The sequence below is a fragment of the Trachinotus anak genome, unplaced genomic scaffold, assembly GCF_046630095.1.
Source record: "Trachinotus anak isolate AG129_WGS33_773 ecotype Australia unplaced genomic scaffold, CSIRO_AGI_Tana_v1 ptg000019l, whole genome shotgun sequence".
NCBI classification, from domain to species: domain Eukaryota; kingdom Metazoa; phylum Chordata; class Actinopteri; order Carangiformes; family Carangidae; genus Trachinotus; species Trachinotus anak.
This window is the reverse complement of record NW_027273870.1, coordinates 22,858,758-22,882,492: the sequence shown is the minus strand read 5'-3', so window position 1 is coordinate 22,882,492 and position 23,735 is coordinate 22,858,758. Positions and strand designations below refer to the sequence as shown.

General features: G+C 40.5%; 1 protein-coding gene and 1 long non-coding RNA gene across 13 annotated transcripts in view; one reads left to right on the top strand and one right to left on the bottom strand.

Moving 5' to 3' along the window:
• Positions 1-11,255, bottom strand: part of sorbs2a (sorbin and SH3 domain containing 2a) — a 51,196-nt gene extending 39,941 nt beyond the window's left edge. For 8 of the 11 annotated variants that reach the window (XM_071505079.1, XM_071505080.1, XM_071505081.1 and 5 more), the window contains exons 1-2: positions 7,671-11,255; positions 1,799-1,969 (exon numbers count right to left, since the gene is read on the bottom strand). The gene's annotated coding sequence lies outside the window, so the exon portion shown is untranslated. The remainder of the gene's footprint in view (positions 1-1,798; positions 1,970-7,670) is intronic. The other 3 variants (XM_071505089.1, XM_071505090.1, XM_071505088.1) reach the window with 2 other exon arrangements.
• Positions 11,256-16,772: 5,517 nt separating this feature from the next.
• LOC139636793 (uncharacterized) lies at positions 16,773-21,469 on the top strand. Of its 2 annotated transcripts, XR_011694464.1 has the most exons (4): positions 16,773-18,774; positions 19,431-19,628; positions 20,067-20,189; positions 20,713-21,469. It is a non-coding gene; the product is annotated as an uncharacterized lncRNA (long non-coding RNA). The 2 variants fall into 2 exon arrangements; XR_011694463.1 differs by having other exon boundaries at positions 19,431-20,189.
• The last annotated feature ends 2,266 nt before the right edge of the window (positions 21,470-23,735 follow it).

Here is a 23,735-nt window from a genome sequence, read left to right as displayed (position 1 = left end):
TCCAATGCACATCTGTTTCCATGAGGGCGACTGAACAACGCTCCAATTAGCTACGAAAACCTCCTTCCATTTAGAGACCATTATTGATACAATACTGCAACTAGTGATGGTGAATCAACATATTCTTAAATATTAGTATAAATACAATAGATGCCTTGGTATTTATCAAAGGCATTTTGCATGTCAGAACAAAAAAGGTGCCTGTTCACTGAGAGTACTACACATAAGACTGAAAATCAAGAGCCTAAAGGGAACATTTGAATGACTTTGTTCTTTTGTACATCAGCTTTTAAACAAATACCCCGTATCAGGAAGGAATGAGGAAGAGGAGGGTCACAACAGAGTGACAGTAACAAGGGAATTCAAGTTTTCACACTATTGAAAAGTGCTACTGAGCTCCCTGCTTTTCTGGGCACACATACCTCATAACATTCTGTACTTTATTCTACATCTAAATAAATAAATCACAACTTATTTTTGTCTCTCTCCAGCAGAGTAACTATGTCCTAGACCCACATCACAGGTGATACAGATCCAGCCGAGCAATCAGGCCATTTATGTCCCAAATAATATAGCTTATGACTAACCACAAAGTTTTACTGGAGCACTGGAGAGTTCTGTAAACAAATGAAGCTGTAGTGGTATTGGATTTAATCATTTTTAAGCATTAACAATGCCACCTTTGCCATGGAAAAATGGGCTGTAAACTGTGATATTTACAGGGAACAGGCAAACAGCCTCTCGGTATGTCAGGTCCAGGGTAAAGGGAACCAAGCGAACCGTGCTACGAACCGAGACTGGGAGCCACCCCTTACTGTGTACCCAAGGGGTCAAGGTGACATTCCACAACACCTCTGAGACTGGTCCTAATGGAGGGATTGGTACATGGCTTTTGTTGAGTGGGAAAGAGGAGACCATGAAAAAGAGTGTAACAAGAGATGGAAGTATGTAAAAGGGAGACAGGGAGGAAAATGAGATTCTGGGGCAAAATTATGGGAAGATAAAGAGGTAAAGGGAAAGAGGACAGGAAGCATTATGAGGATTGAACTGAAACTTTTCTTCAAATTTAGTTTATCAAGATACAAAAAAAAAAAAGTTCAACTGGTGAATATCTGTTGTATGTATCTAATTTCAATGTTAAAGTTCCCTTTTTATTAATAACACATACATTTTAATGTGGTCTCAATAAATCTGCAGCGTGTTCATATATAAAAACTTTAAAATCCTCAAAACTGTAATCTAACTTATTTGCTGATGCCATTTCTGAGGTGACGGCGGTAGAAACCGCTGTTTTTATTTGACACCATTTCCCCCTGTCCACTGTCACAAAAGACAAAAATTCTACTCTCAGTCTGTAATTGTGGGTTTTGGCAGAACAGATAAATACAATTCTGTTTTTGGTGTTTGGGCTGTAAAAACTATTTAGGCCTCTTTTAATTTGCTTTCTCTTTAAAGCATCGATGTGTTCATAGCAAGTAAATATAGACACATCACAAATCTGTAAACAGCAATGTGAGATCTGTTTGTATGTATTCAAACATGACATTAAAGCAACACTTCAAAATAAAGTAGACATTATATATATATATATATATATATTCTTTTATGGATTAAAAAATTAACCTATACTTGTCAGTCCATAGACCACTTTTAAAAACATAAATATAATAAATAAAGTTCTCCTGGAATGAAAATACATTATTTACTATTCTCCTGGGACATTTAATTCTAAAAGCCTGACCTCTCAACCAGCAGAGTGCAGGTGTAACAGCATAAGCAAAGAAAATGTAACTCTTACCGTCATAAAATCAAAAGACTGGAGACTTGCTAAGAAGAGTCAGGTACAGGTGAGCTCTGTGCACAAGCACCTTTCCTTCCTCTTTCTCTTCTTCTATTCCTCTTCCCTCTGCTCAGGATAAGTCTCTCCTCCCGGTCAAACTTTATTCCCAGATCTTTCCCCGTTTAATGCCTGGGAAGCACAGAGACGACAGAATGAGGAGAAAGTTAGCGAGCCAAAGAGAGGGAGTGACAGGGAAAGAGAGTTCCCTGTTTGGGTGAAGCAGTGATCAGATACGGCTATTTTCAGACTAAGGCATGCTCGTCTATGAGACTGGAAAGTTACCCCCCTGTGTAGATGGGTGGGGGCTAAGTGACAGGCCTGACTATCTCTATTTTACCACACTCACAAGTTTGCATTCATGCATACCATGTAGTATGCACATACATGCACGCAAAGACGGGCTATTTCTACACACGCATCCACTTAATGTACATACAACAACACAGTCACAAATATATTGTAGTTCTATGATACAGTGACAACAGGTAGGTACACCTTTGATAAGTTATGCATGGTTAAATGGGATGGAGCCTCCACACGCCCTCTTCCTCGCGGGCTTTAATGTCACACAGCAGCCAATGTCATCAGTGTGGGGCGATGTGAAGTGGCCTCCTCCACACGGAAACTGACAGGAGTGTCAAATTCTTCTCACATGAGATTTTCTTTCACTTTCTGTTGCTGACACTTTGATTGCCTGTCAAGAAGTTCACTCAGTGGTGGGCAAATGTAAGCGCATACACAAGGAGAAGCACAAACAGCACCCCTTCCCTTTTTATCACAAACAAGCCATGTGCATGTGTGGGCTGTAAATATACACAGACTAATTATATGTCCACTCACCTGTGTCATTAATAATCTTACTGCTGTGTAATTCATATGGGAATGTATATTTGGAAATGACCACACACATACGCACACAGGTCTGAATATACACAGGAGAGAGGTCAGCCAGAAGCACCTCTAGACCCCAGACTCCCTGCTATTCCCAGAATGATGATGTAACCACTGCTATTAGCATCTCATATTTAGAGACTGGATACCTAAAACCATCCAGGCAGCTACTGTGCAATATGCTATTTGAACCACTTCCACCTCCCCCCTTCACACCCGCACTCGACAATAAACAAAACAGGCACAAAAATCAGCAACTAACAAATTACTGCATGGTGGGGTGCAGGAAGAGTTCAGCAGTCCCTACAGACGGAAATTCATTAACTTATGCTAATGCAGCTCCGTTATTGGTATGTTAATGATGATAAGACTGCTGAACGGTGACTTATTTGCCCCAACAAAAACACAGCCAAAACAACTGATTCAGAATATGACTTTGACAGTAATTGATGTTGCCTGACTTTCAGTTTTGCATCAGCCCGATTTCAGCTTTATTCAATGAAACAGTGAAGTGACATCAACTAAGTTCACTGCCTTTCTTTGGATAGCACACGGTTGTACGGCCCTTCTCTTGGATGGATCTGTCAAAGTCTGTCAAAAATTATTTTAAGTACTTTAAATGTATGATGCCACAAAGATAAAACACTAAACTTCTGCACAAGCTCAGCCAAGTGTCAGCCTGTTGTCAACCATTAAATCGAGTATTGATGGACTTTGTTGACTTGTCCTGGATCAACACTGTATGTGTAGGCTTTCACCAGGCCAATGATGAAGTGATAATGTAAAAATCCCGTCTACACAGGCACAGATGGCTCCAATGATGATAAGTAGCGCTCCTCCTACAACTATCTACCCCAAAGACCCAGGCTTCAGACCTTGCGGTTTTCCAGGGCGCACTACAGTGATCAGTGTGTCAGCAGACACGATCAAACAGCAGCTGGCCCCCAGAATTTTCTGGTCACGTGCCAAGGATCAGTGAGGTATGGTGAAAATCTGACGAGTGACAGGTGCTAATGATGTAACCTTGGGGCCAGAATCAGGGAAGTATCAGGGGATCAATGAAGCAATGAAGGGGTTAGTTATTGAATATTATCTTTTTACTTCAGATATCATCCTTTAACCTACTTGAAATTTTACAGAAGGTGATCAACAAGAGCTCCATCAACATCTGAAAGTTTCTGATGTTTGAGGGATGTAATCTTACAAATCTAAATCGGATCCCTGTTGCATCTAAACTACAACGTGACTTTGACAAGCTTTATAAAAACAATTAAAACCATCATGACACAGCAGCAGCTTTGAAATTATCTCATGAAACTACCAGAGCAAACTATTTTTATTGCAAGTGACACACACTCACACTCAAACGCACCGACACTTTGACCTATGAGCCGCTCCGGACGATAGTGGCTGCGTCGACATGGTCTCACCCGTACAGTTTCAACACCTAATTCATTATCAGCTTCTGCAAGGCCCTGCCATTTCCAGTTAAGTAAGTGGCAGGATATAAAAAGCAGAAGAGCTGTGCATGTACACATTAGTAAGTGTCACTTACTGGAAAACACTTAAACCTGGGAGCAGATCAAAAAAGGAAAAATACGTCCAAAACTACAGTGCTCAACAGGCAAAGCGCCAACATTTTGTGCTGCTTTGGAGGAACACACAAAGCAAAGGAAAATGAACTAGGATCTCAAATGTGGTATGTGTTCATAGGATTAACTGTTTTTTTTCATGTAACTTAAGAATACAGAAGTAACATATAATACAATTAAAACCAGCTAAGCATAAAATGTTTAAGTCCTCTGATGCCAAACAGAAGCATCTTAGTTTTACTTACTCTTTTGGTAATATATTAAACAACTTCGCCTTATTAAATATTTTACGAAGTAAGTACCACTTTTTGAGTTGTAATTGACTCCTACAGGATGTAACATAGCATTTAGGTCAACTCCTGACTTTTGAAATTTGCCTATTTTGATCTGTGATAGGCTGATTACTACATTTATGAAAACTGTAATGCACACATGCAATTATTTTTGTTTGAAATGAACTAAAATGGTACAACTGTATTGTTACCATTCCTCATGTGTTTCTCCATCGTCCATGATACGCCAGCACAAAGCAGCAAACATCATCTAAAGTGCATTTCTGACCTACACATGTACAGATAGTCTTCTAGTCTTCTTCCTCCTAGCTGAGCAGGATAGACGACTTAATTCCTCTGTGTAGTGTTGCTAATCTGTTTAAAGTATATCCCGATCCTCGACTGCTTAAGGACTGTTTTTAAATTCAGCCTTTTTATAGTGCTCTGATAAACTGGTGCTTCTTATCACGACCAATGAAATTGATAAATTAAAACCGAGTGGACTTAAATTGTTTTTAGATGCCCGGTTAACTATGAAAAATACAAGATGTACCAGTAAGTGAACTTTTTAAATGTTGACATATTTTCCTCATTATACATTTCTGAGATATCAAACTACTAAATCCTCTAGTGCTGCATTAATTAATTGTTTGAAAAACATTATGTTGGTCACTTAGCCCATCATAGGTCTTGATTGTCCAATGGTTCAAGGCATTCATTTCTTTTTAAAACACAATGAAAATGAAAATCACAAAAACAATGTGAATTTTCTTCACGGCACTTTAATTCTGTTTTTTTTCTGTCTCTGCCATTGTAACATTTATTTCTCCACACTTGATCTTTATAAATGTGTGCACCAGGATGCCACTGTGTCCAATCTAGTGTGAGGCATAAGAGGTGCTTCCCCTTGTGTACATGTTAGTTACTGCAGTGATAACAGCAGTAAAAACTAGACCCTGCAATTTTATGTTGGTGTCCACATTTTAGGTTTTCATAATTACCTCATGATTTAATACATACACAGAATATTATTGTCACGTCCTGGACTCTAATCTGGTTCTGTGACCACAAATCATTAATCATCCTGACAAATTTCCACTGCTGAAAACAAAATATATTGAGAACTGGTTCCGCAGTTAAGGTTAAAAAAAAGTTGAGCAGTTTAGGTAACAGTCACAAACAGCTCAGAGAGCTCAAAAGGATTGGGTCATTGAGAAAGCTCAGGGAGCAAGCATGTCCTGCAGGCGGCCCCTATTATCAGCAAGACTAAGAATTAGGCAAGCTTTTCACACACCACTTGAGCCATGACATCAGCCTCTGAAGAAGAGGAGAGAGAGAGGGGAAGAGAAAGGAGCAAGAAGGCAGCAGAGGGACAATGAGGGAAGAGAGGGCACCGAAACAAGGAAATAAAGGACAAAGGAAAATTAAAGGGAGTGTGTGTGTGTGTGTGTGTGTGTGTGTATATGAGAGAGAGAGAGAGAGATAAAGATTGTCAGAGAGAAAGAAAGTTAACGATGAGAGTAACCCCCTGTTACATTCTGTACTTTCAGAAGAAAATGTATCACTGAAACATGCATGTGTACACACACACACACACACACACACACATACATGCACGCTGTCTCTCTCAGTAACTCTAAACTGGCAGGTGCAACTGAGTTAGCGCTAACAGAGACATACTTTCAGCCTCACTGGCCATCAATCAAGTCAAAATGCTATGATCGCCCATTAAGTGTGTATATTTAAGCCTCTACGAGAGGCTGTTTATTGGTGCAGCAGCCCCGCGTGAGACAGATAGCAGCCAACTGTTGCTTGTCATATTGCCTCCCGCTGTTTCGCTTCCTCTCCCTGAGAAAAGTATGCAATAAAATACTACATCACTATCACAGACCAGGAAGACCTACAGCACACACACACACACACAGGCCAGGTAGGCCACAGTGGGAGTGGTATGAGGTTCCCGGAGTGATAGTATTACACTTTGTGCATCCTGGACACCTCCCCACTCTCCCTGTTCACCCAGCATTCAAATGGGCTTTACAGACGCCATCCACGGCTGCTGGCCTTTTGTTTTTTTTCCTCATTACATCATCATTTCATACCAGTTAGCAGGTGGCACCGGGCTGACTATTCCTTACTGTTTTCTGATATGCAGCTGGAGAAGACATGAGCAACAAAGCAACAGACTAGTCTTAAAATGTTAGATAAAATGCATTACTGCAGTAGCACTGAACCCTCAGGACCCTATGGACTTTCATTCTATCCTTCCACAAATGAGAGGATGCCTGATTTAATCCTTTGATGGCAGGTGAAGAAACAAGCATCAGCAGAAATGAAGAAAAACTGTATCTAAATATTGACTTCTCAGTTCCCCTGTGAGGCACTGGTCTTCACAATACACCATACTCATAAGGTGTAGCGCCAGTGTATTGTGGTTATGTTTGCATCATAAAATAAAGTAGCTCCACAATTTCTCAAATTTAAATAATTCGGGGGGGAAGAAAACCCTTCAACATAGACCGAACAAAGCTAACTGTCTATTATTTTTTTGCATTATTGAGAGCTAACAATAGAGATTATCCCAAGCATTTGGGATGTAGGTTAAACATGGATGTCTCAATTCATGTTCATTACAACCAAGCAGGCTGTTCATTCCCGCACACACTTCTCTCATGCCCACGGTCTTTAAACTGCTAATGTTAAGCAACATTTCCCTTTCCACAGCTTCAGATGCCTGTGGTTTCAGTATTTCACATCACCCCAGCTCTGACCGCATCTTCCTTTAATGCACTAGAAGCAGCAACCCACTGGAATGCACTTCAGAGGAAACAGAGGCGACCTTACCGCATCCCGGATGAGCTGATTCATCTGCTGTGGTCTCGGCGATTACAACTACAGGCTCATTGTTGCGTGTAACGCACTTAAAAACACTCAAAAAAAAAAAAAAAAAAAAAGATTGTTTACCTCTTCACAACACGAAAGTGAACCGGGGGTCAGATCCGCTGCAGCTGCTAAAAGCGGCGCGGAGGGAGAGATACAGCGTTAGTCCCTCAACTACAACACTGCTGTACCTACCTTAAAACGACTGCCGCTTAATTCCGCAACACATCTCCAGGTAATCGGCCTCTTCCATGTGAAACGACCGAAGTCCTCACTCGAACGAGCGCACAAGTGCACACGCAAATGATAGCGAGCGGCGGCGTCCCGGAGGCTAGCGCGGTGTCCCTGTGATGAAACCGTACACCTGTTTTTTCGCCGCGCATGGATGTTGCCGGTGTGGGCCAGCTAACTAAAGGCGACTCCCTCTCTCGGGGGTCACTGCTGGGGCTTGGATAGCGATGCAGTGAAGCCGTCCTGTCCCCCTTACCTCATAACATAAACCTCCGGGGAAAAGAAGTGACGACGCGGCGGCGGCGGCGGCACAATTAGTTACCGCATGCGTTTTTTTTTTTTTTTTTTTTTTTTTTTTTTTGTTGACTACAAGCACTCGCTTCTGTCCACAAATGGACTGAACCTGCCTCCCGTTTCCGCTTTTTTTTTTTTTTTTTTTTTTTTTTAATATTGTTGAATGATACCGTGGCTTCGTGCGCAAAATGGCCTCTGTTATTTTCATTCAGCAACAGTCAACCGCCGTCTTCCCATTGGGTCTTCGGGTAGCCATGGCAACGCCGGCGGTTCAATCAGCGCTCTCAGAGGACACGGTGTGTGTGTGTGTGTGTGTGTGTGTGTGTGTGTGTCGCTCACTGCTAACAGGAAAGTGCCACTTTAATTTCCATCCGCAGCAGAAGCAACACACAAACGAGGGACCTCAGCTCGGTTTCACGGAGGCTACAGACCGGGTGTCAACGCACAAGGCTGGTGATCTGTCCGTATTTCTGTTGGTGTCAACAAAGTCCATGAAAAGAGGAAGACCAGCGATGAATTAATCCCACTATGTTTAGGTTTTTTGTGCCACTGACATAGAAAGTTTCCATGAGGGACAGACTACCACATTTAAGTAACCTTGAAGTGGTTGGCAGTACCTAAACATAGAATATCAAAGTCCTTATCCTTTAAACGTACAGAACATGGTCCATGCTAGGAATAAGCTAAAGCTATATGCCAAAATCTGTGTTCCCCACATGGCCGGATTAATCTTCTGTATATTCCTAGGGGGAACTTTTTTTTTGGCCACCCCGCCGCCCCACACTTCACACTGCAGTTTCATTACTGCTCTATGGGCACCCAGAAACCCACCAGTACTCTGGAGCTGTAATTAGAAAGAAACTGAAACAGCTTCTCAATTGTGAATATTTCCTAGTTTCTATGATAGTAAACTCAGCATCTTTAAATTGTTTACCGTTGGATAGACAAAACAAGCAGTTTGAAGTTTATCACTGTTTTCCGCCATTTTATACACTCAACAAAATAACTGCTGGATGTATTGATGGTGAATTTAATCATTGGTTTCAGACTTATAGTTCTCCTATGGAGGAGTGTCATATTTTATACAGTGGTGCAAATTTCTGATGAAGTAAATTATGAAGACCAAAATGATAAGGAGTAAACCAGAGGGTTTTGGGGCCCCTGGGGGTCTCAGGCATCTTGGCGGTTGACCTGGATTTCTGGATGGGAATCCAGCCTTGATTCCCTGGCAGTATATCAGGTTGTCATCAAACTGTTTCAAGGGGAATGCTGAGCTATTAATAAATGACAAGTAGCTTGACATCCTTGAAGAAATACAGGAAGGTTTGAGGTAAGCCTAGCTTGTGTTTTGAGGATAGGGTTACAAGTTCTAGTAAAGAATTTGACAATTTGAAAACACCTGTATTAATTAGGGCCAAACTAAGCATACATTTTCATTAAACACATAATATACTGTAGAAGTGCAAGCTAACACTGAAGAGAGATTATGTGGAGTGTATTGGCATCAATCTTATTTTATCTGTCAGGCTATTGCAAACATTTTGTAGAATATTTTCTTGTAGATTTTTGCAGAGAAAATGAGAATTATTATTTATGTGTTGTGAAACCTTTGGAGGATAGGATTTTACAAATGCTAGTAGCCTACATTGTGGTGTGTTTTGGATAAACGTGTGTCTGTGGTTAGTTTCTACTAATCATTAATCATTGTAGTGCAGCTCCCCAGCAAAGGTTTCAGTGTTAATGCTGCAGGGCTGAACTCTGATAGGTGTGGATTTATATCAGCAATGGCATGGCGTTGGTTTTAACACACAGCATTTTAAATTAAAACTGACATTTTTGCTGTGAGGCTTGCTGGATAAACACAAGACGTTGAATTATGGTTTTGTGTCGCTAAGTGTTGCCCTGAAACAAAACTGTATTTGTTTTAACTCTGTCTTCATGATGCAAAGCTACAAAGCTACTAAGATTTTTGATGGCTTAACTGTGGAATTCTCCCCCTCTGTGACTGTCTGTTTTTGACACACACACACACACGCTCGCTCACCTGTTCAATTATTCACAGACTGGATGGTAGTCCTTTATAGTCAGTGCTAGGTATCTTGTGACCAGAAAACATGGCCTTTGCACATGTGACATGTATTTTTTGCTTTTGTTTCAAGGGAAATACAATGAGTACTCTTTTTTGGTGTATGCAAAGAATCCGCTAAATCAACAGGTTCAGATCTATCTATCTATCTATCTGTCTGTCTGTCTGTCTGTCTTTTGTACTAATTACAAATGTGAAGTCTCAGTGCAGCATCAGAAACATAGATCTGCAGATTTGGAGTGAAAATGTGAAAGCAAAAAGCCCTACTGCTCATGAATTCTTAAACTCTTAAGAGGGTTGTTAGAGATGGTCTAGTGACTTGATATGGAAACAGACACAAAATATGACCCTTTAGTCTGATGAAAATGACGCCTCAGGAATGCATGAGATTTCATGTAAATATTTCACAAATACAATCCCTTTTGAAGTAATTATTCCAGCTCTGTTATGCTTTGTTATGGTACAAAGCTGGCACACATCATCATCTTAACAGCAGCATATCCTGCACTGCTTTATATAAATCCTCAAACTGAAACCACTTGCACATAATACCCTGTTTGCTAAAAATAGAAGGAGAAAATGATGCGGTGCTTTTAACCTGTAGAATATCTGCGTCAAGATTACATCAAAAGTAAGTTTGTGAAGCTACATTAAAGACAAATATTTAATCAAAAGTTTTAGAGCTGCAGTGTGATTTTGTTGTTAACACATGCATAAAGAAACCTTTCCTCTGTCAACATTAAAGGTGTACACATTTAGACTGTTATTGATAGCTGACCTTTGTGAGGTGTCAACAAGACTACATCTGTGAGTGTGTATTTGTGCGTATGTGTTTTTGTGAGCGTGCACTTACGCATACATGTGTTCAGTCTTTTATCACCAGCTCTTATGCGCTGTATAGGCGGCCCTCACTGAATCTTACTGTTGTCAAGTAGGTGCCTTTTTATAGGTGGTATGCTATCCACAGACATGCTCTTAGCAATCCATTCTGACGGGGCCCGGGGAAGATGATGACGATACATTATGTCTGGTATGCAGTGGTCCACTGGTGATACAGGTGCAGACATACTAAGGGCGGGGCTTAGGACAGAGCAAGGCTAGCAACGTCGCCTGGACTGTACAACTACATATAGTTACAGAAATCTGTACCAACCCCCAGTGAGAGCGCGTGGACTTTAAGCCTTGTATATTTAAGCAATATTAATTTGGAGGAGTCAAGCGATGACGTGAGTGCAATCTAAAAGTTGGTCTCAGATAAAAGATATATCGAGGCTGACCACAGACAGCAGAACCACTAGCCACACAGGTATTTACTGGATGTGCGCCAGACCTTCATCCAAATGCAAATGTATAATAATATTTCCCTTAGTAGTATTTCCCTTTTAGGATAGCAACATGAACCTTATCTTAGAGGGGGTGAAATCATTAGCCATGTGTCATGCCTTTATGGCCCCGGCCACCAATCTTAATCCACATCATGTCTGCAATTATCTAATGTCCAAACCCTCACATATACTAGCAGCACCCCCTCACAGCCTTTCTTAGAATAGCCCACAATAAAGGAGAGCAGGCTGGCACATGGATCTTGTGAGAAAATAACTCTTTTATCTGAGCAGTGGCACTCTCTCACATCTTTCCACTGTTGCTTTCCAAAGAGATCCACATTTGGAACAGCTGATACTGAGGTCCGCTTGTCTGGCTAATGTTAAAGTAATACGGTGGTGCTGAATGAGGGGACGGCATATGAGTGCATGAGGACATTGTCCGGCAATGACATCATGCCACTTCTACTTACTTTCCAGGCTTGCTTTGATGTCTAAGAGCTGACCAGGTGAAATGCCTGAGTAAATCTGTGTGAGAACAAGGCTGCTGATGTAGAGTCCTGCATCATCTCTCTGTTTAGCAGTGTCACTGAAGAAAGTCCACGCCGACCTTTTACCGTCTGTGTATTGTTGTAGTCTTGTGTTTCCATGCTAACAGTGTTGTTTGATTTCCTTAACAGTCTCATTTTCACTTCATCAGTAGCCCTTAGTCAGATGTCCATCTTAATTAATTAATCATCACTAGCTGCTACCGTTTTAATAGCGTCTATCCCGACATTATGCTGAGAGAGTGCAGATGAAGACACGATGATGATGAAAACCATAAATTCTGTCAGTCAAACATCATTCAACCACCAAAATACAAATCACACTACATCTGACCCAGCACTCACCCTGGCCTCTGGCTTCATACTGCGCTATATCAATCAAAAAGAGTGAACATTGCCCAGCGAAAATGCCAATGTCACTGCTGGCACTGCAGTGTTATGACAGATGCTGGGCAGAGGCTGACACAACAGGACATAGAAAAAAATGTTTGACGAGAGAGGATGAAAAATAACGGAATAACAAAGTGCACCGTGAAGGACACAGAGGCACAGGGAAGCGAGACATGAATTTTAGCTTACGCAAGTTGAAGTCATCATTTGCCTGTCTAGACATGATTACCTTATGGGAATCTTAACTGCGTGACAGTGTGTATTAGGACTGTCAGAAAAATATTTAAATCCTTGCTGCTTTGTACAGAAATTCAATTCCAGTAAAAAAAAAAAAAAAAAAAAAGTTCTATGTGATAAAACGCTCAGCATGAGTCAGGTGCAGTTATTTCTATATTTTTCTCATTTGAATTAATTGAAATTCTGATGTAGTTTGAAATAGCAATAGCCCAGACTGGAAATTCGCACTACCAAACGACAAACTCATACCACCATGCTTTTAAAAGATAGATAGTGTACTACTGCTCTATGGCATATTGGAAGAGCTCTGAAAGATAGTCATTGCATATTTGGTCTAGAATATTTTTCATCTACTGGTAATCAATTGTGCTGAAGATATTTGGCAGGGTGAGACTGGAGGCAGAAAAAGCAGAGGTTTATCTTTATTCAATAATGAAACATATAACACAAATTAATTTGCTGACTAGCGCTAAAATAATCCACAAAGTTGGTGTTGATGCTCCTGACAGGCCCTATCTGCGGTCTGCCTGAAGTGCTTGCCAAGTCTTTAAAGCTCCACTGATGAATATTTTCTGTGATAACAATGGATCAGATGACTCTGTGTCGAGTGTAAACGGTCTCTTGTGGTGACAGCCACAGAGAATTATCACCCTGCTGAGGAGCTTTGTGGAACTTTTTTGCCTGTTTTAGCTCATTGTTGTGGTTCCCAGTGGCAGCGGGCAGTTTTTTTTTTAGCTTGCTTGCTACACACTACTTGCCCAGAACCATTGGCAATCAGAGAAAGTTAGCAGCTGGTTGGTAAAGTAAATCAAACACTTAACAAGGTACATCTTTTTCTCAGTACAGTATATTTGACTTTCATTATATTTGACTTTCATTTGTCTTTGACTTTTTTAAAATCTAAAACAAGAGTCAAGGAGTGCTAATGTTGCTCCATGTCTGCTGGACTGGCAGACAAGCAATTCCTCACCATAATAACTCTATAAGGCTGTGTGTCCATGTGAGTCTGTGTTTTTCAGCTTTAAATACAACTACTGGAAACAACTTGGTCTCCTTGGGTCATATGCAAGAAACAGTTACTAGCATAGCTAATGCCTGTATGCAACATACTGTAGGACTGTTTTCACACAGTATTTCAGGAAGTCCGGTGTTTAACGTCTTAATATCGAGCAGACTCTTTTTTTTCACATTCTTGTCCAGCTGACAGTGGCAGTTACTCTCAAATTAGTGACAATATTACAAGTTCAGCACATCTGCATGGCACAGCGTAAGGCAGACCTTGCTGTTTCCCTCCCTTCAAATGAGGAGTCAGCAGCTGTCCAGTCAGAGGCAGCTCACACCAACAGAGCAAAAGAGGCTGAAGCTGTGTAATGAACACAGTCAAACACTATAATGACAACAGCAGGACACACAGATGCTTTTATACTACTATTCTAATGCCACTACTAAAATTCTGTTTAAAATGAAAACCAGTTTATACCATATTATATTATATTATATTATATTATATTATATTATATTATATTATATGGGGGTCTGACTCTTGGAGCTCAAACCCCTCATCCAACTCTCTCATTTTCCTTATCAGGCCATGAAGGGAGGGCAGAGTATCTTTCGTCCGTTATGCAACACACCTCTTCATGTGTCCCACATGTGTCTTCCAAACACAATTACTGATAGACAGTCTCTCTGGAACACATTTCTAATATTACTCTGCATTTCACATCCACCTTAACACACTTCACTGTGGGTAAGCCAGGCTACTGCAGTGTGGCTGCTAAGTGGACAGATAAGTGGTGTTGTGGATGATGAAATGCTGCATAGCTGGATACTGATGCGATGTCTGACAGACATGCCCTCTTAAAAGATCACACTAAATGTAACACAGACACACAGACATAGTGTAGACAGGGGCAAAAAGTATGCACAGATGAAAAGCTACATGACTGAGTGTAAGGGCATCTGCAAGAGAATGTGATGCCAGTCATCTTGTGGATATGCCCGCTGGCTCATAGTGTGTAGTCTCAGAACCTCTCAAGTTTGCACAAGTGTTAAATTACTGAGGAAGTACACACATGCTCAACTAAGGAGAGAAGTGTTTGAGGGTATATTCAGAGAATTAGGATGTATTATTGTAAAAACTAAGTACCCATGAGCAACAAACTATAGTGCAACTTTATAACTAACGCTGCCTTAAAAATGATTAGGAATCAGAATGGCAACATTAGAAGTTTAGGGTTTTAATACAGGGCTAATGCAGTAGATTGAATAATGTGATGCGAGTAATTGCATTCACATTGTGTTACCAATTTGAACTGTTTTACTGCTCTACTTTTTGCTATGTTTTCATTAGAAGTAGTTATTTTTAATTTGTTTGTATTTTATCTGCCTGTGTGTGAATGTGTGAAGCTGCAATCAGGCAAATTCCAATTAACTGTGGTGAGATGACAGTAAAGTAAAGTAAAACAATTCTGACTTTTAACTTTGCATATAAATTTTAAAAAAATTATGTGTTTAGAACAAAAATCAATTCATTAGGCATCATTAAACATGAGCTATCCAGAGGTTACACCTGAAACAGCCTAAAAATACACGAATAACACTTGAACAATATTTGGCTTTAGCTTTAGTGCCCAGTTTTCATTGTATGTAAAGGACTGGGATTGGAAACCCTTACACACATAGCACACCTGCAGCGCACCCAACCAGTGACACCACCTAACAAACCAAAACACAAGCAAACATGCAACATGAGTAACACCGTAATAATTGTATCCTGCTGGATAGTATGTTTATCTTGGAGGGAACAGAGTCCTGAAGGATCTTGACAGACTGTGTTCTTGACGTCACACCTGAGGTGCTAAGGTGTTAGCACTTCAAGCTATTTTAGCTGAGTTTGTTGTTGTTTGTAGTCTCTTGTTGTTCTGCAGCCAGCCAGTAGAGGGCCACATAGGGACCATCGCCCCCAGAACCTCTACTGATCTATGTAGCCATCCATCTAACTAGACAGCAAACTAGCCCAACCATGTCCTATGCCTTACTTTCAATCCAATGCTATATTCCTATCCCAGTCCATCAGAGTCCATCAGAGCAAGACTTTCACATTTTACACTCAAGTCAAATCAATATTTATTTGTATGGCGCCAAATCACAACAGAAGTAAACTTAAAGTCCTTTTCAAATAGAGCACGTCTAGACCGTACTCTTTATAATATTACTTACAAAGACCCAACAATTCCCACCATGAGCAAGCACTTGGCGACAGTTGCAAGGAAAAACGTCCTTTTAAGAGGCAGAAGCCTCAAGCAGAACCAGACTCAGGATGGGCAGCCATCTAAAAAGCAAAAGCTAAAACAATTTTTGGCCTTACAGGTGTCACCATATAATATAGATACTAAGTCACACTTTCATTTGCCAAATACAGATTTTTTGCTATTAAGTAGTTTACATATATAGTGCAGACATGCTACATCTGTCAAATATCAAATCATTGTTGAACTTTGTGACTCCACAGTAGATTTTATAAACTGTATCTAGCTTGACTAAATCCATTTGCACATATTTTGATGTCTTTTTTTTGGCCCATTTCTGCACTAAACCATGTTCACATCCTACCACAGAGTAATTATTGTGATGTTCCATATCAGCAGTGGAGAAAGCAGCTGGGGCTGCTCCTGCAGAGTTGACAGAACCAACAGCATTACCAGCTCTTTCCTTCATCTACTTGCTAATGAGCCTGTTAGTGGAAAGTATTTATGAAAAAAACCTGCTTCAGAATTCAGTCCTTGATTTATTGGTAAAGCTGTAAATCCTCTTCGAAGATTTTCAGCTTCTTCTCAGGCCTGTAATTAAGTAATGGCTCAATTAATCCTATCAAACCTGCATTGCCAGAGTGGAGAGCAGGGACCTTCATTAAGAGCCAACAGGAAGAGATTAGTACAGACCGAACATACAACAATACTGGTACACAATTTTTTAGACAGCAGTGCACAATTTCTAATGGGTTTAAAATCTAAATGAAAGAATGAACAGGCTGTGGAATGCCAGGAAGATCTTTGTGTCCAAACAGGAAACACAGACAAGGAATAATTTTAAGTTTGAAAGGAGATGTGGTGCAGAAAAACAGAAAACTGTGCTGTTTACTTTTTTATTCCTCTAAATGTGCACCAGATAAAAAAACTAATACCAATAAACTGTATCTGTTACAGCCATCAAGCTATCAAAATTTCATTTCATTTTACCCTTCAATAAGTACTATTTTTGCACAAATGTTTAACAGGAATTTGGAATAATGGTAATGGACAGCAGAAAATTGTTGTGCTGTCTTTGGGGCAGGCTCGGAATTTTTTAGGATGAGGAATGTGACCCCTGGATCTCCCTCTTCCTTCTTTGGTAACAGCGCTGCACCATCAAAAGAGACCTAAATCTCTAAATCAGTTCTGACCACATGACCCAGAGAAATATTTGTGTATTTAGCCAAAGGGGATGAACTTATTACAGAGGAGCGAACAAAGCAAAAATGTCATGAGTGTTAATTTATGTATTAATCAGCTGAAACCGAGTCATACACTCCAATTAATTAAATCCTATCAAAATAGTGGATTGTTCAGTGGATATTTTTGCATTGCTCACTTCTGCTTTTCTTGTGTTTTTTGGTTTGTTTCTTTGTTTGTTTGATTGAAGACACATGTCCTTCATTGGACTAGGGTGTTACTCTCCCAGCGCATACAAATCATGAGAAAATGGTAGGGCCCGCAGCCAGCTGTCTGACCTTTCCCGGACATTACTGACGCTCCTGAAAGAGGATGATGAGGAAGGGCTAATGTAATTTCTTTAACTTGACTTTATCAACTCTGGTGGAATTAAATTCTGTTCATGTTTCCTTTTAGTACGCTGAAAAAGGCAATTACACCTTCAACACTACCTCTGTCCACATGGCTTTTTAAATCCAGAAGTCCCATCTGTTAACTATCACTGACAGGCTGGATTGTTGGCACTGCCAGATTGTTGTAGCCAAAGCTTAAGGTGCTGGCACAAAGCGCTGCCTGCCTTCCTTGCACTCTGCTGTTAGAAAGGTGTAATCTCCCTCTGAAAAGGCCACTTGTCTCACAGCTTTTAGCACATGGTCAAATCCCAGCAGTCTTAGCCCTTCACAGAGAATCAAAACTTGGGGTCGCAGGTCAGGGCACTGTTACACTAGATCTCCTCACATAGCTCTAAAAATCGGAAATTTAGTGAACAAGATAACATTTTCAGTTTGTTCATGAGAATTAATTTGATTAAAAATGACATACAAGCAAACTTAAAGGCCATGACGTTTCCCCTTGATTCTCATGGTATAATCAAATAATTATTATAGTTTTGGTTGAATAATTCATTAAAGCTGCTGTAATCCATATTTTTATGTCAAATACTGCATATCTCATGTGAAACAGATTAATCAACAGGGAATTATGACTTGACTGCAGATCCTTTGAGCTCTACAGACCTTTTTAGTATCTTTCAGCTCATTGTTTTGGCTTTACAGCCCACAGCTTCACTGTTTTGCTTCTCTCTGGAACTTGGTTGTCATGGTTACAGTCATAAACACGTGGACTGTCCTGAGAACGGCATACCTACCTTCGTCGCCATGGTTACTATAATAATGGTTATGGCTTGGTTAGGGTAAGGCACAAAAACTACTTGGTTAGCTTTAGGAAAAAATCGTTATTTGGGTTAAAATAAGTATTTCCTCAACATTAGACAATCTTTGTTGTCATGGTTACAATAATAATAACATGGTTAACTTTGTTGAACAGTCATGGATAGAAGCAAACTGCTATGTTCACATGGAAATCGAACACCACTCTCCTGTGGCATATTTCTGCAGTTTGTTGACCCGTCCATCCACCCCAACCTCCTCCTGACATGGACTTTGTTGCTCTGTATACATCAAGACCACACTTCTCTATTTGCTCATGTCATAATTACCACAGCCGCTAGGTGTCGCCTACAGCAAAACATAACTATGGGTCATAATAACCTGCTGCACAAATGACCTATGGGCTTGTTTTTTACAGGACAGTCTTGTGTGTTGCCTTCCCAGAACTTAACAGCAGACAAAGATGAGTAGTTAATGAACACAGAACTTTAAAGAGACAGACATTTTTCTCAGGAGTTGACAGAGACCAAGACATCAAACCAACTAAAAGGTAAGTGAAAATGGGACCTCTGTTGCATAATAATAAAATGATTACAGCTTTAATCAAATAATCAGTAATAACAAAAATTATGCTGCAAAATTATGTTGCAAGCCTAAAAGGCATTTCCTCCGATGTGCCACATGTCCACACACCCACTCTCTGTGCATTTTGCTGAGCTGCACTGCAGAGAGTTAACAGCATAGTTGTAGATCCATGTTGCTGATTCCAGTTCAGTATTGATGTTCTGTCACCCCTGGGGACCACTTAAAGTGAGAAGAGACCCGAGTCAGCACTTAGTGAGCACAAGCCAGTGATGAGAAGCACATACCATCAGCTAACGCTAATGCTCAAAAAATAAAATAAATTAATCAATAAATAGAATAAACTGAAAAACGGAATTCTCTAGGATGCTACATCCCTGCCATCTGACACTGACTGCACGCTCTTCTGTGCCTGGTACAACTGTCATCTTCTGTGCAGCGTGACACATGGTGGAGTCATGCATGTAGTGCAGGTGTTGAAGTAATTACTGAAGGACAAACTCTGATAAGGAACACTAAGGATAAAAGATCCATGTTCTGTTCTGTATTCTCTCTCCAGCATGTGACTTGAAATCAAAATGCACATACATCAATTTTGATCAGCTGCCCCTCCCTTCCTGTCAGGTGTAATAACCACCGTGTTCATGGACGAGCTGTGTGTCAATGGCTGACACCAGTAGCAGAGCTGGGAGACTGACCTCCAAACATCATTGGTCAGCAAACTGGGGAGGGGGCGATATACTGCAGTGTCTTTTTTTTTTTTTCTGCGGAGGGCAGAGAGAACATGCTACAACATTACTGCTGCTGCCTGCACCTCTCCTTGTATGTACATTACCCTTTCCCTCTTCCACATCTCTCCCTGCTCTGCCCCTCTAAAATCTCTTCATCTCACATCTATCCTGTTTTTCCTGCCTCATCCTCACCAGCCTAACATGAAAATGAAACAGGGGATTTATTTCCCCTCCCCTTGAAATATCATTTCAATGTCAAGCAAACAAAGACCCTGTTCTTCTGCTTTTTAGGAATCCATGCTCCAGTTTTTGTCTCTCTCACTTAAAATGAAAAGATGCCCATTACATCAGACAATGACAGTGCACTGCTGTGAGACTTCACTCACTCCCCTTAGCCACTCTTACTAATCTTTACTGGGCGATTAAACAGAAAAGCTCACAAGTACAAAATGTGAGCATATAAGTGTGTAGCGAACACACTGACAATGAATTTACAGTGTGAGATAATTTATATGATTACATAACATAGGTTAACATCCACGACGTACAGCAGTGAAGAGCCATGAGGGCAAACTCACCCTTTGTTTCGAAGCATTCCAACTCTCCAGAGGTTCAGTCTGCAAATGAGGGAGAGGAGATTTAACCTGAGCCGGTAAGATGAAGAATATGGCATACACACTCCTACTGATGGAGCCCCCCACCACCCAGTTCTCCCTTTTGCATGAATGCATTCAATCACACGCACGCATGATACGCACAAGCCATTCTTAGGCTACACTAAGTGTATATCAATGCTTGTCACTCACTCAGCAGTTCAATAGGAGTGTGTCTCCTTATTCTTAACCCCTCTCTCCAGTGCCAAGTTATTTCTCCATTGAAAAAAAATGTGATCTGCACCTGATTCCTGTCAGCTCTCATGTCTCTGTTTGCCTCCTTCCCCTCTTGAGCTGTTGACAGTGCACCTCATGATTTAGCCAGTGTTACAACAGAACGGAGCAGCAACGATTCCCCGCTGCATCATTTGCTCTGTTTCTCATCACGGCCCTTTCTGCTCCATGTAGCTTTTGCTCTCTGTTTATTTCCCAGCTGTACAGAAAATCTTATCTCTGTTTTTTTTTTTTTTTTTTTTTTATATTACTAACTTGACCATGCTATCTCTCCCCACGTTCTTACAGGTCTTCAGCAGTCCAGCCATTGGCACAGAGCCCTGTAAGCTGCCTGGGCTTAGCACTGGACTAAACCAATCAGGTGGCCTGAGGTCTATCCCAGGAAGGACCTGCTCTATTAATCTGAGGGAAGGATAAAGTGGAAAACAGACGGGATGGAAAGGTGTACATGTATGTGTGTCTGTACGACTGTGGGGGATGGGGAAGGTGTTTATTTTAGTGTTTATTTTCTCATGGGCAATGCAACATTTTCTGCTTTGCATATTGTAGAATCACTAACACAATTGTCCTCAGCCACAGTATTAATCCAGTTACTAGAGAGAGAAAACATGCTGTAATGAAAGGTCACAGCAGGGTGAGTGTCCTCCCCTTATAAATCTCCACATAATCAATCTAGTAGCAGAGAGACTGCACCAGGGAGCTGGAAAACATTGTTAGCAAGTTAACATTTGTGAATTAGCACTGATCACAAAATGCAGTTATGGATGATGGGAACTGATACAGCCTGAACAGTGAATTTGAAAAAAAAAGCCTAGGAATACAATCAGACTTCTAATCAAAGTTAAAGTTGTGTTTCAGTGAGATGAATCATTCATTCCGGCGACAAATTGTGGGTCGCGTACTTGGGAATGATAAGAGAGGTGCTCTGTTGTGTGACAGCTGATGTCAAGCTAATTAAAAATGATTAAAGATTTAAAATGGCACTGGGTATATTCTTGTCAGATATACGCTTGGTGATTGAACTGTCAACAGGATATTAAACATAATAAAAAACTGTTTAATGTGCAGTTTGTTTGAACTGAAATGACTCACTTCGCAGAATAATCATCAGTGCATGAAATTACATATCTCTCACCTGATGCAGGTTTTGTTGATGACTCATTTAGTGCCAGGTCATTTCTGCCTTCACATTACTGCTGACCTTTCAAAATGGATTTAGCCATGTGGTTATCTTCAGATTTATTGGTGTTTGGACTGTCTCAGTAATGCACTTCCTTGTAGCCTGGAACTGCACTGATACTCACATATAGGCCTAGAAATTCAATAAATCAGCGTCACTCCATTTACTTGCAATGCACATCTAAGAGGAAATGCATTTCATTTAAAATGCATGCTCATCATTTTATAAAGAGCAAAATAGAAAATAAAATAATTGATGAAATGCAAATAACATCCATAGATGGCCTGAATCAATTTGCACAAAAGCAGCTCCAAATGAAAGCTAATAGACTGATTAACAGGATTTACAATTGTTTATCCTGGCTCATGTGTTTAATAGTTTTTCCAGGTAGACTACAGCATATGCAACGAGTGTGAGTCACCCAAGGAGGGGTGACATACACCAACACAGGTGACGTCACAACTACATGGTCAATGTCTCAGACCCCTGGGATGAATTAGGTCACATTCATATTACATGTATTTCCATATTCTATAGTTAAAATGACTGAGGAATTGGATCTCATTTCAATAGCACTACATATCTCTCAGGGAGGGGGGACATAAACACAAAGGAGTCTGTCCCCTCATTTCGTGCCCACCTCTACCTGTCCGGTATTCAAACAAAAGCAATAAAGAGCAGACCTCATTTACATTCAGAAACTTCAGTAATACATTTTATTTTCTTGTCTTATTTGACACAAAAATACTGAAGCCTACTTTTCAACTCACAGCCACTGGTCAGTGTGATCTTGAGGGCTCAGACTGGGGTGAAGCCAGCAGAGGTAAGCATCCAACAAAGACTCATATCAAGCCAAATCCCATACTAAATGCATTAAAAAAAAATGGTTAGTCATCATACACTGTGGCCTGTAATGCCTCAGAAGTTGAGTGGCTCAGTAGCAGTATTTTACTGCCCTCTAGTGTTTACAACTGACCATTTTTTTTCACTTAGGCTTCATTTATCTAGTGTTGTGAATGAGGTCAATCTGAATAAGTTATGTAATGTAATAAAACTATGTTGAATTAAACATCATCATATGACAAGAAAGTTTCCTTGCCTGAAGTTGACTTAAATGAGCGAGTGAATTGGTAACACCCACTCATGCCCCGAAACTTTTTAAGTGCCATTGAGTGGAGGCTCGAGAGGCTAATGTTATACAGTGTTGGTAGTGGGCAGATCCCAGGTTTCTCTGTGTGTGTGTAACTGTGCGAATTAAAAAAAACAAACTTTTCCAGTCTACAAATGCTTCTGCAAAGATTGTTCACAGCAGTCTAGGTACATTGCTTCTGTTCTAGCTTCTACATGCAATGTGGCCTGCAGGCAACTGGTGAAATTATGCATAACAAAAAAAGAACTCACACTTATGCTTGTGTGATAGTTTATTTCAAGGTGTGCTAAAGTAAACTGACCTCACTGTGTCTACACCACTGTGTGTGTTCTCCTTAGTGGAGGCCTTTTTGGGAACTCCCCTACTTCTTCATCTTGATAGTTGCAGAGTCTGTTTTAGGGAACCATGAGCCACAGGTGAGTGAATCACTCTCCTCCGTCTGCTAGGAAAACAAATGCTGAACCATACTGAAGTTCAGGGCAGCTGCTTTTCTTAGAACAGAAACATGGATTTATTGGTCACACTTTATTTGAATACGCTCAGTGCTGATAATCAGCTACCTGTAAGTCTGTGTCACCTGGGAGTTGGACTTTGGACTCCACAAATAAAGTGATGCCATAATTGTATCCAAATTTGCTTTCAGATTCTGAATAGGTTATTTGTGAAGCAGCTTGATACTGAATGTGTCTGATGAAACTGATACAAAGCCCACTGTTTAAATATGTGTCATTGCAATTCAGTCCATAATAATGGGTCAAAATATAATTTCTACGTTTGACTGAGTGGAGTGGAGCACTTATTTCAGGTGTGTCAGGTCACTGTAAAGAAAAACTGCGCAAACCTGTTCTACAGAATGGGTGACACATCATGGGCTGCAGCTAAGTCAACCACAGCAGAGCAGAAAAGACACATAAAAGAGGTTATGTGCAGAGTGCTGCCATGCTATGTTTCCAGGGGACATACATCCTAAAAAGAAAAAAA